The sequence below is a fragment of the Myotis daubentonii genome, chromosome 14 (assembly GCF_963259705.1).
Source record: "Myotis daubentonii chromosome 14, mMyoDau2.1, whole genome shotgun sequence".
Taxonomy (NCBI): domain Eukaryota; kingdom Metazoa; phylum Chordata; class Mammalia; order Chiroptera; family Vespertilionidae; genus Myotis; species Myotis daubentonii.
In genome coordinates, this window is record NC_081853.1 from 8,677,804 (window position 1) to 8,692,340 (window position 14,537).

At 41.9% G+C, this 14,537-nt stretch overlaps 1 protein-coding gene and 1 pseudogene across 7 annotated transcripts in view; one reads left to right on the top strand and one right to left on the bottom strand.

Moving 5' to 3' along the window:
• LOC132215223 (uncharacterized) overlaps positions 1-14,537 on the bottom strand; it is a 147,636-nt gene that overhangs the window by 97,996 nt on the left and 35,103 nt on the right. The window lies entirely within an intron of this gene.
• Positions 3,188-3,309, top strand: LOC132215947 (small nucleolar RNA SNORA17; annotated as a pseudogene).

Below are 14,537 nucleotides of genomic sequence, written 5' to 3' on the forward strand. Positions count from 1 at the left end.
CTCTCTCTAAACCTTGGTTTTTACTTGTAAAATGGAAATAATAGGAATATTTCTATCCTGGGAGGTGGTTGTGAGTACTTAACTTGAGATAAAGTCTGAGAAACACCCAGCTCTGCTCTTAGTGGTGACAATACACTTTGGCTAACTCCACATCCTCTGTGCATTGGCTCTGGTGTTGGCCAAGCCATGCACAGAGCTCTGGTGTTGGCCAAGGCACTTCTAATGACCAGGCTAGCTGAAGGACTACCAGACACTAGTGAAGAGAGGAAGAGAGCGCGTGTGCTCAGCTGCAGTGTGCTGGGGCTTGTACTGGTTTCCAGTCACGTCCCAGTTGAGAAGTCTGAGCCCCATACCCTAGATCCACGTCTGGAAGACACTGTGGCTCCTGACTTCTGAGTTGGCACACGAGGCTGAAGCCTGCTGCGTGTCTGGCCCCAGGGACCCACCCCCGACAGGAAGGAGGAATGTTGTCAAGGAAGTGTGCAGACCTGACTTCAGACAATTGAAAAAACATCACTTCCTGATCGTGGAAGGTGAGCATGAATTCGACTGCGGCCTTAAAAAGACATGGGGTGGGGGCAATGTTTTTCTTTTCTCCTTTAAGAGAGAAATCTGTCTACGTAAAACCCTCCACTCCTAAAAGCCTATAAATACACACCCAAACCTGGAGAAAAAATTAAGAGCATAACTTCTGCCTCGTGCACAACAAAACATTCCATCTGCTCTATCAAATACCTCCTGTTCTCTTTTAAAGGTTAACTCCTTAACTGTCCTTCCTCATGACCTGCCCCAGGCCATTCAGGGATGTGTAGGGGCGGGTTGGACTGGGAAGATGCTCAGATACCTGCGCAAATCCTCACACCCATGTGAAGGGACTGGGTCAGACCAAGGCGAGGCAGTGCGGGGTAGGGCACGCACAGCTCTGGATCACAGCCAGCCCCAGAATGATGGCGACGCTACAATTACCCTGCAGGACAGGGATGGAAGTGACTATTTTAGAACCTGGAAACATCTCAGCAGCCTCTTGGAGTCACATTTGGGAAAGTCCCTTTTACCACCGTTGTCTTCTTTCATGCACTAGGATGTCAGTGGCGGGGACATTTCCTACCAGAAACATCAAGGGATCCGTGTAGACTTTGGAGAAGCTTGAAAGGGTGCTGTGATTTACAAGACTTGAATCTGGCTGAAAATGCTGTTTTTCTTTCAGAAGAAAATATTTTCATTCTAGGGTTTGTAGAGTCAACACAATTAAAATAGCTTGTGGCCATATGCTCTCCAATCTGAGGGCATCAGACCTTTGCAACATGTCTTTGCACAGTCCACACATCTTTCCAAGGCCTGTGCGGATTAGATGCTTGGGGATATCTGTGGTGGAAAATAGAATGTGTTTGGGATGGAGCTAGAGACCTCCTTGGAGCCATCTGACTTGAGGTCATTTGACTTTAGCTTCTCAGAGATTCTCGGGGCCTCTGTTTCCTTATCTGTTACTTACTAGTACACTGTAAGCTTCTTCCTCCCCTCCCAGAACTTTTTGAAATGTAAATGGAGAAATAGTATAATAACAGCAACAAGAAAGCCCAGGATGTAGTATGTACTCAAGGAATGTGAGATCCTATCATGAGAGCATCTCTTGAAGTTCTCCAACTTGTAAGAAAACGAAAATATGAAAAAAAGGGAAATCAAACAGAAGTTATTGATTGAGCATAGTCCCTTTAATTAGACAAGTTGGTTTCAAATATGACCTCTGCTATGTCCTAGGAGTATGATCAAGGGGAATTCATCTTTCACTGCCCTGGTTTCCCCAACTGTAATACAATGCAAGGACCCAGTAGCTTCTGCAGCATTAGATGAGACAATTCATACAAATCCAACACAAAATCTGGGATTCAGTAGCCACCAGTAAAGCATAGTTGCTCTAATTAGTATCATAATTATTATTTTTAAACTATTTTAAGACTGATCTTTTTTCATGCATAGAAATGCAGGCTGTCAATCAGAAAGCACGTACTTGGTGGCCATTCGGAAGGACACAGGGCACTTGGAAGCAATTAGGGTGACTGCAGGAGGGCACACTGTTCCAGACCAGTACACCTGTATGAGCTTGGTGTCATAACCCCTGATGGGTTCCAATCAGCTGGATGAAGATTGACTAAAGAGACTTATTACAGATTTTAGTTAAGATATCAATGTATATGAAGGTCTCTATTAAAAATAATAAGTTGGTTGGGAAATCAAGTTATCTAGACCAGTGGTCGGCAAACTGCGGCTCACGAGCCACATGCGGCTCTTTGGCCCCTTGAGTGTGGCTCTTTCACAAAATACCGACTTCTGCACATGGGCCACGAAGTCTCAATCGCACTGTATGCGCGCCTGCATGTGGTGTTTTGTGGAAGAGCCACACTCAAGGGGCCAAAGAGCCGCATGTGGTTCGCGAGCCGCAGTTTGCCAACCACTGATCTAGAACAACCATGCTTTTTTTTTTCTTACTTGTATCTTAAATAAATTTTTTGAATAGAAGACCAGGGCTGATTTGAAGCTTAACGTGCCTGACATTGCCCAACACCTTGTGCATTACCAGCATTTAAGTACCTGCTCTCTATGTGATACTTCTCAGCTTTCCCTGTATTGCCTCATGCGATACAAGGAGGGGTACTCTTATCATCCCCAGTTTAGAGATGAGAAGACCAAAGCTCACAGAGGATAAGTAACATGCCCATCATTACCCATCGGTGTGTAACATCTGGGAATTTGAACCCAAACCTGCAAGAAACAAGAGTCTCGAGTTGTCGAGCTGTATCATGCTGAAGCCCTTTCTTTTGGTTGGACCTGACTGTCGGGGCATGGAGTGAGGAGACAAGATATGCAGAGAGCACACTTTATTCATGGATTCCTTCCTGTCCCAGGAAAATTGTAAAGAAGCTGGGAAGTGCTAAGCAGTGAGTAGACTGACAAAAAGTCAATTTCTTAGTCCATCCCAACTAGAAAGCAGCTTAACAGGCAGAAGAGTCAAGTACACCAGGGATGACAGCAATTCGAAGGCCTGCGATGTGTACCGGGATTCTCACTTTCCAAAGGGCTTGCCCCATGTCCCGTCTTGGTCCTTTAAACTATAATGGAAAGGCAGAATGAATGTACGCACTACTGGAGCCTAAGCTAGAGAAGGGCTGGCTAGAAAGAAAAGAATTTGACTGCCCCTAGAGGCGTTGCAGGTGTGGCTGCCACGCCCCGCCTGCGTCATTAGGCGGCAGAGAGCAGAGAGGCGCGCCTACGCCTGGCCGTGGGCGCCTGGATGGTTGACGGCCTGACACGGAAAAAACAAAAAAAAAAACAGAAAAAACAAACAAACAAACAAAAACAAAAAAAAGAATTTGGAAACACTAATATACAGAAGTCAAATATGAATGAATCTCCAACCCAGGGCGTTACATGTGTGCTAAATACACATTGGCTCAATGAACAGCACAGTTATATTTCCTAACTTCTATTTTTAAGTAAAAATGGTTTTAAGAGACTCCAGTCATCCATAAAGCGTATGTCTGTGACACACATTAGGAAATTTCCCAGAAGAAACACTTCATTTCAAGAGGTCACTCGGTTGCCGCACACTGGCGAACAATTCTTGGTGTGTGTTGGGGACATCCAAACAGACACTGGCAATAATCTGAAAAACACTCAAGCTGAGGTCCTTGCTGGGCCTGAGGAAGTAAGATGTATAATGCATCCCAAATTCATATAGCAGTGATGTTTCAAAAAGTCTACTTTTAAAAATAGCATTGCCCTGGCCAGTGTTGCTCACTGGTTAGGGTGTTGGCCTGTGCACCAGAGGGTGGCAGGTTCCATTCCCCCCCTGCCCCACCCGATCAAGGGCACATACCTGGGTTGCAGGTTTGATCCCCAGCCCAGGTCGGGGGCACACGTGGTGGCAACCAATTGATGTGTCTCTGTCACATTGATTTTTTTTGCTGTCTCTTTTCCTCCTCTCCTCCCTCCCTTCTACGCTTTCTAAAAATCAATGAAAAAAATTCCTCACGTGAGGATTTTAAATAAACAAATAAATGAAATAATACTGTTACCAAAACAGACATTTGTTCAACACCAGTTCCTCTGTTCATTAGCATAGGTGGTCTGGAGTTGGTAGGATCAGGGGGGAGGAGGTAAACAGGGGGGCAGAAACATGGAGTTAGTGAGGTCTTATGTATTAGTCCAGTACTTTTCAGAGTATTGACTGAGGCAATAGTGGATCCAGCAAAACAGCTGAGCTATGCCAGGCCCTTCTGCATTGGTGCTTTAGTGGAGGCCGGACTGTGCATGGTGGGGAGAGGCAAGACACAGCAAAGAGGCCTTTCAGCCACCTAAGGAGCACAGGGTTCGTCCTCTACGCCTGCAGAGTCCATGAAGAGATTCGAGAATAGAAGTGGGGGATCAAGGTTTGTCTTCCAAAGATTGCTCTGGCAGCAGTGCGGCAGCCAAAGAGAGAAGCTGTCTTCCTGCGGAGTTTGAAGACCTGGTCTCAGCACCCTCTGCAGCCACAGAGCCTTTGAGAACTGGGCGCTTCTTCCGCCGCATGACGATCAGGAGTAACCAGGCCCAGCATTTGTATCGGCCCTTTTACTTCTAAAACTCTCTCTGTTCAGCAAGCAACATCTAAGGAGGTGCATCAAGGGGGATCATCCCCCCTTCACAGATGGGGAGCAACTCTAAGTAACGACAGAACCACAGAACAATGCCCAGTGAGAGTAGCTGCATTCTGGCTCCGCCCCGCTTGAGAACGGGATTTAATTAGTGTGGTGAGAAAATGAAGCATGTTTAAAACTCTGGGAAAAAAATTAATACCTATAAGTACAAATTAATGCTATATAATAATCTGAAAAATATTGGTTTCAAAACAAAAGAATGAGTAACTATCACAAAGATACATAGAGCATACCTGAGAGTCAGAAGATGACTGACTAGGGATCTGCTTGTTATTATGCTGTATATTGATAATAAAATATTGTTAACATCCAACATAATTACCATTTGAATTACAGGTTTCAGCAGGAAAAACCAAAAAGAACGAATTGGGCCCTAGCTGGTTTTGCTCAGTGGGTAGAGCATCAACCTGCGGACTGAAGGGTCCCGGGTTTGATTCCGGTCAAGGGCACATGGCCAGGTTGTGGGCTCGATCTCCAGTGGGGGGCATGCAAGAGGCAGCCTATCAATGATTCTCTCTCATTGATGTTTCTATCTCACTCTTCTCCCTTCCTCTCTGAAATAAATAAAAATATATTTTTTTTAAAAAAGAAAGAAAGAATTGGGTCAGGTTTGTAACATGGCTGTGCACAGTCAAGAGAAATTCCAGGACAAAACCACAGAAAGGCTCTTAAACATCTAAGCAGCTCCCAGAGTAGAAGAGCAGTATCTTCAGTGATCGCTCCTGACAATATTTCTCCGTGGCATTTATCTCCACCTGATGTTACTGTTTTTTCTGTTTAGTGCCCCACCCCTCACTGGAAGGTAAGATCTGTGGGCAATGAAACTGGGTTCTCTTCCTCTTTCCCAATTCTTCAAAGAGTGTCAACAAGTAAGTGGGTGCTTGATAAATATTTGTGGGAGGAAAGGAAATCACAATGCTCCATCTTTTTTCCACCTAAAATTCCAGTTTGGCACCATGGTTTTAAGTAATTTCCTTTGAGAGGTTTACACTGGGCTAGTCATTGATTAAAATGAGAAATAAAAAATCATTTCCTTTCAAAATGTTAAGTAATTGTTAACAGTTAACATGCTAAAATATAATGTAACATAACATAAAATTTACCATCTTTACCATTTTTAAATGTAGAGTTCGATGCCATATTCTGGGCTGGGCAGCTTCAAAGCGCTGTCTCGGGCCAGCCTTCCCACAATGCTGCTTCCGAAGCAGCGGAGACTGGGCAGTCGGAAATACCCTACGTTCTTAAAGATTTACACTGACCAGACTGATGCTTTTCAAGTAGAAGGAAATGCATATAATATACTTGTGCGAAAGCAAGATAATTTTAAAAATTTCTTTATTGTTAAGAGTATTACAGATATACCCCTTTTTATATTCCTTTGCCCCCCCTCCATCTGGTTCCTGCCCCACTGCAAGCCTTCACCACCCTATTGTCTGTGTCCATGGGCAATGCATATCTATAATAATAAAAGCATAATATGCTAATTAGGCTGGACATCCTTCCGGATGTCCTTTCAGACCACCTTCCGGTGGGTCCTGGGTGCCAGAGGGAAGCTGGTGCTAGCAGCCGGAGGAAGGAAGGCCTACTCTTGCACGAATTTCGTGCATTGGGCCTCTAGTATGCATATAAGTTCTTTGGTTAATCTCTTCCCACACCCCCACCCCTTCCCTCTGAGATCTGTCCATCTGTTCCATGCTTCCACACCTCTGGACCTATTTTGCTCATCAGATTATTTTGTTCATTAGATTTCACATATAAGTGAGATCATGTGATACTTGTCTTTCTCTGACTGGCTTATTTTGCAAAAAAAATATAATAATTTGTAATGCACTGTAAGTAGTGTGGTCTAGTAATAGAACATACATTTAAAGCAATATAATTAACTTATTTTCATCTTGTCAGTATCTCTAAGGAGCATTGAATGAAACTTCATTTGATAATTATGTCAAACATCTACATCTGAAACTTTTTGTGAACTTGAGACTTGGTCAAATGGCCCTTGTGACTCCACTAAGCTGAGCTAAGAGATTAATCTCTAATTTACAGATGAGGAAACTGAGTTCAGAAAAGTTATCTCTTGCTCAAGGTCAACCATAGGGATAGCAGAATTTTTATTCAGGTCCAGGTGGGTGTTTGTGATTGTTGTTTTGAGCCTAACCTATGAATTTTCTAGACTAGCTCCTTAGTAATAAAAACACCTTCCCTCACAAAGTGGCCTTATATGTCACCTGGTAGCACAGGCCTCCCTTAAGGAAATACAACTTAATTTAATGGGGTGCTAGGGATAAATTTTTGGGATGTACTCAGCATTGTAATATAGAGTTTCTGACCAGATGGTGTTCACTTGCTCCTAAACTTATCCTTCTGTCTTATGAGATTACTTTTTTTTATTACTATAGCAATAACTAAAGAGGTGAAGGTCATGGCTTTGATCCGTGGAGGGGTCAGTTCCCTTTATTCAAGTTCTAAGATGTTATTGCTATGATTGGTCCCTATCCATGGGCAGCCCCGTTGCAAGTTAGAGTGGAGCTAAGCAGTGGTAGTCAAATCTCCATTCCTTCAGCCAAAAGCCACTGTGAAATTTCTAAAATATACGTGAGTACATGCTAGGTGTCCAACACAGTGTAGGACATAGTGAATGGTTAAAAAGCTTTAGTCTTATTGAATGTTAATCAACCATTCATCATGAGTCGCTACAATATTCCTGGCATTGTGTTGGGTGCTATGGATACAGCAATGATCAAGGCCGACATATCTGTGGAGCTCATAAACTAGAAACTACAGTAAGTCTACTCCGATAGTAGTAAGTCAGTATCATCTTGTGATTAGTTATTATGTAGTGGCTACAAGGATAAAATACCATTCTTGTTCTTAGGATTCCACACACAAAATTAGAAAAAAAATAGGTAAACTCTTAAACATGAATATATATTCAAATAGTCTATATATAGAGAGAGACACATATTTTGTGTATAAATATTTAAAATAATTGATTGACATTATCTGGAGAGGATGGAGAGATGCTCAATAATGTAAGCTACTGTCATGATTAGGAGCATCTCTTCTCGGCATCTTCGTGGTGCTCCTGTGGAGAGGAGGGTTTATCTCCACAGTGTGTCTGGGTATCAGGCACGTAAAGGGCAGCTTCCACTTGCACATGGGCATCTGGTGAACAGGGAGCACTCTTTAGGGGAGTTGAACAGAAGTTGGTCTCATAATGTAAGCAAACAGGGAGAATTTAGGTCCCAAGAAATTGGGTCTCTGTAAAGTTTTCCCTCAAAAGAGTTTTAAACTTTCCCACAGTCAAATTTTTGTTAGAAAAAGATAACCCAGCCTTTGGACACAAGGTTAGCACAGAACAGATGCTGGCAGCCTCGTTGCTCTAAGGGGAGCATGAGCATGCTATTGGTGAGCTCAGTGATTCTTTCTCTCTGCCTTCTAATCCCTACCTTCTATTCTAAGGCCAATTTTGTGGATATAGCAGCTTGAAAATAATAGAACTCTTAGACTTGTGTTTCTGCTTTTATAGACAAACTTGAAATTATTCCTCCAGAATCCCCAAGCCAGGCCACCCTGTGAACAAGCAGATCAGGTCCCAACTTGGGTATCATGGCCTCACTAGTACCACACTCATACCCAACCAAGTTAACTAGTCTAACATGGAGTTAGAATGAAATCCCAAACTAGTCCCTGAGTTATTTTATTTGGCTCTATAATAGAACTCTCTGCAATAAATATTTTTATTATTTGGATATCTTTTTTTTTTATCCTCAGTGAATTTTCTTTTGGGATATTTTAATTCCAACTACAATGGATCCTTGGGCAAAGGCTTGGGAAAGAGGTAACATGAATAACCACTCCATTTCACTGTGATGATCTTATAGGCACAAGTTTACAAAGGTCATAGAAAAACGAAGCAATCAGGGCAATCCGAATACCTAAAGGGAGAGCAGAAACAGTGAAGTTACCCCTCTACTTTGTAACGACATATTCTTTGCAGTGTGAAAACTACTCTACATATGACAAGTAGATGTCTGCAAGACACTATTTTGTCGCATACTCTACCTAAGAGGGTTTAATGCCCTTACATGGTAGAATTTCAGCATGAAATGAAGACTGACTCAGAAGGTGCTGAGAAGAATTAGAGCGACGTGCTAGCATTTGGCACTACTCTCTAACTTGGCTCCCGTATTGTCAAAGGAATACCCTTAACCTGTAGCTATTCCAATTTAGCGAAATGTGTCATAAAATCCCCACTCAGCAATAGGTCTTTCAAAAACCCTAATAAATTTTAAATGAAGTCAAGATTTAATTTTCAGTTATGTATCTCATCATATGACATTTTTATTTAGAAATTAGAACACCAATGATTGGCTTAAAATGAAGTCAATCTACTATTTTTATTGAACAGTTCATTCTTCAAATTTTAGCCATTCTGTATTTTAAACATGATCACATTTTATTAAGGGCAGGACATTATATGTTCAATGCAAATAATGAAAACCCTGGGGCACAGAAATGGAATTGCTTAGGGGATGTATAAGTTAGTAATTAATGTTTCTCTGCTGTAAACTACTTCCCCTAATCATCTTGGTGGCAAGGCTGATTAAAATTGAATTTTTAAATAATTTACTAGATTAAAATAGTAATTAGCTCTTCCTGAGCTTTTCTAATTGCCTGGTGCTATTGTGCTAAGTGTGTTGCAAGCATATCTCATTTAATTAGAACAACACTTTGAACTTAAAAACTACTCTGAAGTGAGAAGAACAATTTTTGAGCTACTAACTTTAAATGGCATCATGGGAAAGGAACATCCAAACTCCTAAATACTGTAAAAAGTTTATTTATTTTATTTGGCACCCCCTAGTGTGAAGAATGGGGAAAGCAACTTCCAACCAAAACTGCTTTCTTGTGTCATTCATTCATCACTCATTCATTCCACATATCTGCATGGATTCTCTATTATGTACAAGACACTGTGGTGGCTGCTGGTATTAAGTAAGGAATAAAACCTGCTTCTGTCTTCAAGAAAATTGTAGTGTAGTATGAGACAAAAATAAGATAAAAAGAGTGTAATTACAAACCATGATGAAGGCACTGATGGAAAAACCTGTGAGGGGGCCCTAGGTGGCTGAGAGTTAGAGTCGCCTGCAGAGCCCTCCAAGGTGAAGGTGTGAGTGCACAGATGCTTGATATTCTGGGGAAGAATCCACTGAGGCTGGCACACAGGAAGATGCACAAGATTGGGTTGGAGAGAGGACCAGGACAGGTTGGGAGTGTGTGTTCTAAGTGTGAAGGAAAGTGGGTAAAAGGTTAAGGCTGGGATGTGAACCAATGAGATTCATATGTTGTGAAGACTTCTGAGTGCTCTGTGGAGAAAGGCTTTAATGTGAGTGGGAGAGGGTCTTATACTTCGGGAGAGACCACTTAAGAGACTTGAAGGAGTTGAAGTAGGAGATAGTCATTTGGGCTTAATCAGTGGTTCTCAACTGGAGGAGACTCCCACCCCCAGGGGCATTTGACAATGTCTAGAGACATGTTTAAGTTGTCACAAATGCGGGGTCCCTGGGGCACCCACTGGGTAGAGAATAGGGATACTGCTAATCACCCTACGGTGGACAGGACAGCCCCCCACATCAAAGAATTATCTGGCCCAAAGTATCAACAGTACAGGGGGTGAAAACCCTAGGCTGGAAGTTTGGCAATAGTGATAGAGATAAGGAGATTAATTTAAAAATCTTTTAAACTATGAAATGAATGGGACTTAGTGATGGATGAATATACAATATTGGGAGAAAAGAAGGTATCAGGTATAAATCCCAGACTTCTGGCTTGAAAAATTTGGAGTGACATTTATTAAAATGCAGGAAACTGTGGGGGAGCCAGATTCAATAAGGAAGAAATAAATAACTCATCTTCGAGTTTGTCAAGTTTGAGGTGCCTGGATAGCCAAGACACATCAAATAAGAAGTTGGCTTCCTGAATCTACAGTTCCACCCTCATCATAACAGTAATTGATTTTATTGAGCAGTTATAAGGTGTCAGGCATCATTCTCAGATTTTTTAATAAATATTTTATTAATCCTACTGACAGTAAAGATTAACTTTCATTCTTCAGGTCTTCCTGATGTACCATTATACTTAAGTTTCCACATTATAAGCAAAGGTTATCATTCTAGTCTTCAAACATTTTCCTTCACCGTAGGAAACACATTGCTGAATACTAACAGTAAATATTATGCCTGCCCTGATAAAAACAGAATGTGTCAGTAAGATAAACTACCGTACCATCAAAGATATTCAAAATTATATTTATCACTTTCCAAAAGCTTTCATCATCTTTATTTTAGAAAATATCCTGAAAGTATTCATCTTCTTTATTTTCTCTGGTTTGGGTAAAAATAACAAAAATTTTCCCCCAAGAGGACACTATTTAGGAAATATAAGCACGATGGCTAGAAACAGTTAAGCATTCTAAGAGAGCCCCTGCCATTTAATATTCTTTCAAAGCCACCTGGCCCTCCATATTCTGGGCCAAATGATACAAGGTCTTCAAAACCCATTTCCAACATTAGCAGATGCAGCTCGCTGAAGTCAGGAAGCCTGAAGGGACTGCGCCCCCCACTCCCCCCCGGGCTCAGTTACATGATATGTAAGTCCTTCTGTGATCCTCATGATGGATGTCTGGGAGCAGTTTTGCTTATTTAGTCTGAGAGAAAGAATCTTAAATAGCAAGGCTATGAAAGCTCACATTGTTCCAATGAGCCCTACTGCCGTTATAAGGTTCAGCGAGACCTCAGTGAAAATGGGACTCCGGTTAGGAATTTGTTAACAAGGCCAATTCCTGGTAGGAATTGTAACTGGGCCCAGGCCTAGAGTTTCAGGTCAACTCACACTGAACTGGAAAATAAAGTGCTTTATTCAGTCGAGAAGGAACTACTCAGCTCAGCATCTAGGAATACAAGTGATGTGTGATCCCCTTTGTGCCTAGGGCAGCCTTTCAGAGGTTCCCTCCAGCCTCTTATATCTCCACTCCGCTGGGAACCTGAGAGGGTTGTGTCAGGTGAGAAACCGTGCCAGGCCCGAAAGCTGCCTGTCGTGATTGAAGGTCTCCATCCATCTGCAGAGAAAAGTAAGATTTCACACCGCACCCTGCCATCTGTTTTAATGTGTTGCTGGGTTCTAGGTCTCCAGAAAACAATCTAGAATTTTTCAGTCCTGTATTTGGCTGGACCATATTGAAAAGGCCTTTCTTTAAGCCACCAGGGTTTCCTGCACCTCATTACACAACTTCCTCAGCTGTTCTAAAAGTGGCTTAGGGATTTTTTTCCCTAGGGAAGGAGGAGGGCCAGGAAGCGGAGAAGCGAGATAAAAAACACAGTTCTGGGAGCGCTGGCCCGGTTCAGGCCCTCGACTGAAATTAGCCACATGTGCTGAACAGTTAAGTCAGGCACCTAGATATTCCCCCCGGTGCCTTCCTCGTGTCAACAGACAAGGGCAGCCGATCAAAGAAACAGCTCCCCCTCGTTTCTATAGCTCCCCGAGCAGTATTTTACAGAAAGACACGCAAGGCCTACACAATGCTTTTTAAATGGAACTTCAAGGGCGTGCATGTACTTTTCTAACTTGCAACATGTTCTCTCCTCTCCCACCCATCTTTCTGGAAGACAATGTTCTTTTGTGGGAACGGGAGCCTCCATGATATTTGCAATTCCTCAAAAATATATAACTGATAAATGCTTAACAAACAATATGCAAGCCTGCCAGTGAAGACTGTACATTACCAATTCACTAAGAAGATGAAAGTCTATTAATTGTGAGACCTACATTCCTTCCCCTTCCACTCTCTACCCACATTTTAAGATGTGTTGACTCTTAGCTTTATGTCTCTGGTAGTTACAGTGAGTGTCGGTAGCCACCCCTGGGACATCTGTATCCTGTTGTATGGCTGGAAACTAGTCTGACATGTGGAGAAAGAGAATTACCTTGACTGAGCTCAGGGTCTGGACCGGGCCCTATACCAGGTGTTTACACCTGGAGGTTTGCTGGTTTAACTATTGATGTATAATGATCTCACATGCATTTTCACACTGCTGGCAGATAATTTTATTCATAAAAATAATAATGCTTATGAAAGAAATGTAGGCAAAAATGAAAATGAACGAGGGCTAGGGGAGAAGAGCAGTCATAATCCCATTCCCCAAAAGTAATCATTTCCGTGCACTTCCCCTGTAAATTGTCTATGGTTAGGCTTAAAAAAACAAACCCAACTGGAACGATACTATACGTATAATTATAATATACATACTCTACATGTAATTATGCATAATTGCAATAATAATATACATACGATTTAAAATTATTCTTTCAGATAATACTAAAAATGCTTTCTGATAGTGTGCAGTTACATTCTTCTTAAACAGCTGCATTTTATTCTATCTACAGCTGTATCATATTTATTTTAATTATTCTGAGGTTGAACATGGACATTTTAAGCAACTTACAAAGGTCAGGAGAAAAAAAGAACTTGCACAGTCATTTTAAGTTAAAAAGAAGAAATCCAAGTTAGGCCATGCAAAGAAATAAAAAGCTTTTACAAATATATTAATATTCTTTAATTTAAAAATTATCTTCTAGGCCATGCGTGATTGAGAATTTTATTAAGCATATTAAAGTGCACGCAAATTAATAAATGTGACTGAAATACATTCTCACATCCCTTCCTCTGCCCTCCAGTAACTCTATAAAAGCCTAGGTTCACTTCTGTATGTAGTTTCAAAAGATAACTAAGGCCCAGCCACCGCGGCTCAGTGGTTGAGCATCAACCTATGAAACAGAAGGTCATGGTTCGATTCCCAGTCAGAGCATATACCCGGTTGCAGGCTTGATCCCCGGTGTGGGGCATGCAGGAGGCAGCTAATCAATGATTCTTTCTCATCATTGATGTTTCTGTCTCTCTCTCCCTTCCTCTCTGCAATCAATAAAAATATATTAAAAGATAACTAAGAACCTAAAGCAGGCCACTGTTCTCTCTGCAGACAGGAGTTTCCATGCCCACTAGCAACATCCTTCGGCAGAAATAGTCATTTGACTTAGTGTGACTTGCCTTAGTGTATTAGAGTCCTCTGGCTGCCATAAGGAAATGCCACGGACTGGGTGGCTGAAAGGACAGAAATGTATTGCCTCACAGTCTGGAGGCTAGAAGGCCAAGACCAAGGTGCTGTCCGGGTTGACTTCTTTCTGGGGCCTCTCGCCTCAGCTTTCTGGTCGATGCCTCTTCCAGTGTCTGTATGCACTTGTCTGAGTCCAAACTTCCCTTCCGTTATTTTGGATTAGAGATTCCACACAGGACCTCATTTTATCTTAATTATCTCTTTAAAAGCCCAACCTCGAAATACAGCCACATTCTAAGGCAGTGGGGGTTAGGGCTTAAACATGTGAATTTGGAGGGGGGGGGCATAATTCAACCCATATCACTGAACAAGATTAGCAATGACAAGATCTCTCCTTTTTTCTTTCTTGCTATGATGTCTGATTAACAAAGAACCTTCCTTTAAAAAAAGAAAAGAGAAACAGATGTAGCTCCTCTCCAACACTCCCCCACCCTGCACCACCACCAAAAGAAAAAATATTTTTGAACTTATTTCTTTCACTTGAAGTCTCTGAACACATATCTGCATTGGGCATGTTTTCAAATCTCGGGCAAGATCTCAGATTAGCAAGGGGCACAACTTTTGCATTAAATTTCTTTTAGAAACAGTCACAGATTTGCTGCAATTTCAAAAGAAAAAGAAACAAAAGGAGAATGCTAATAAAAATACTGCTGCTGCTATTTGGTGGGAG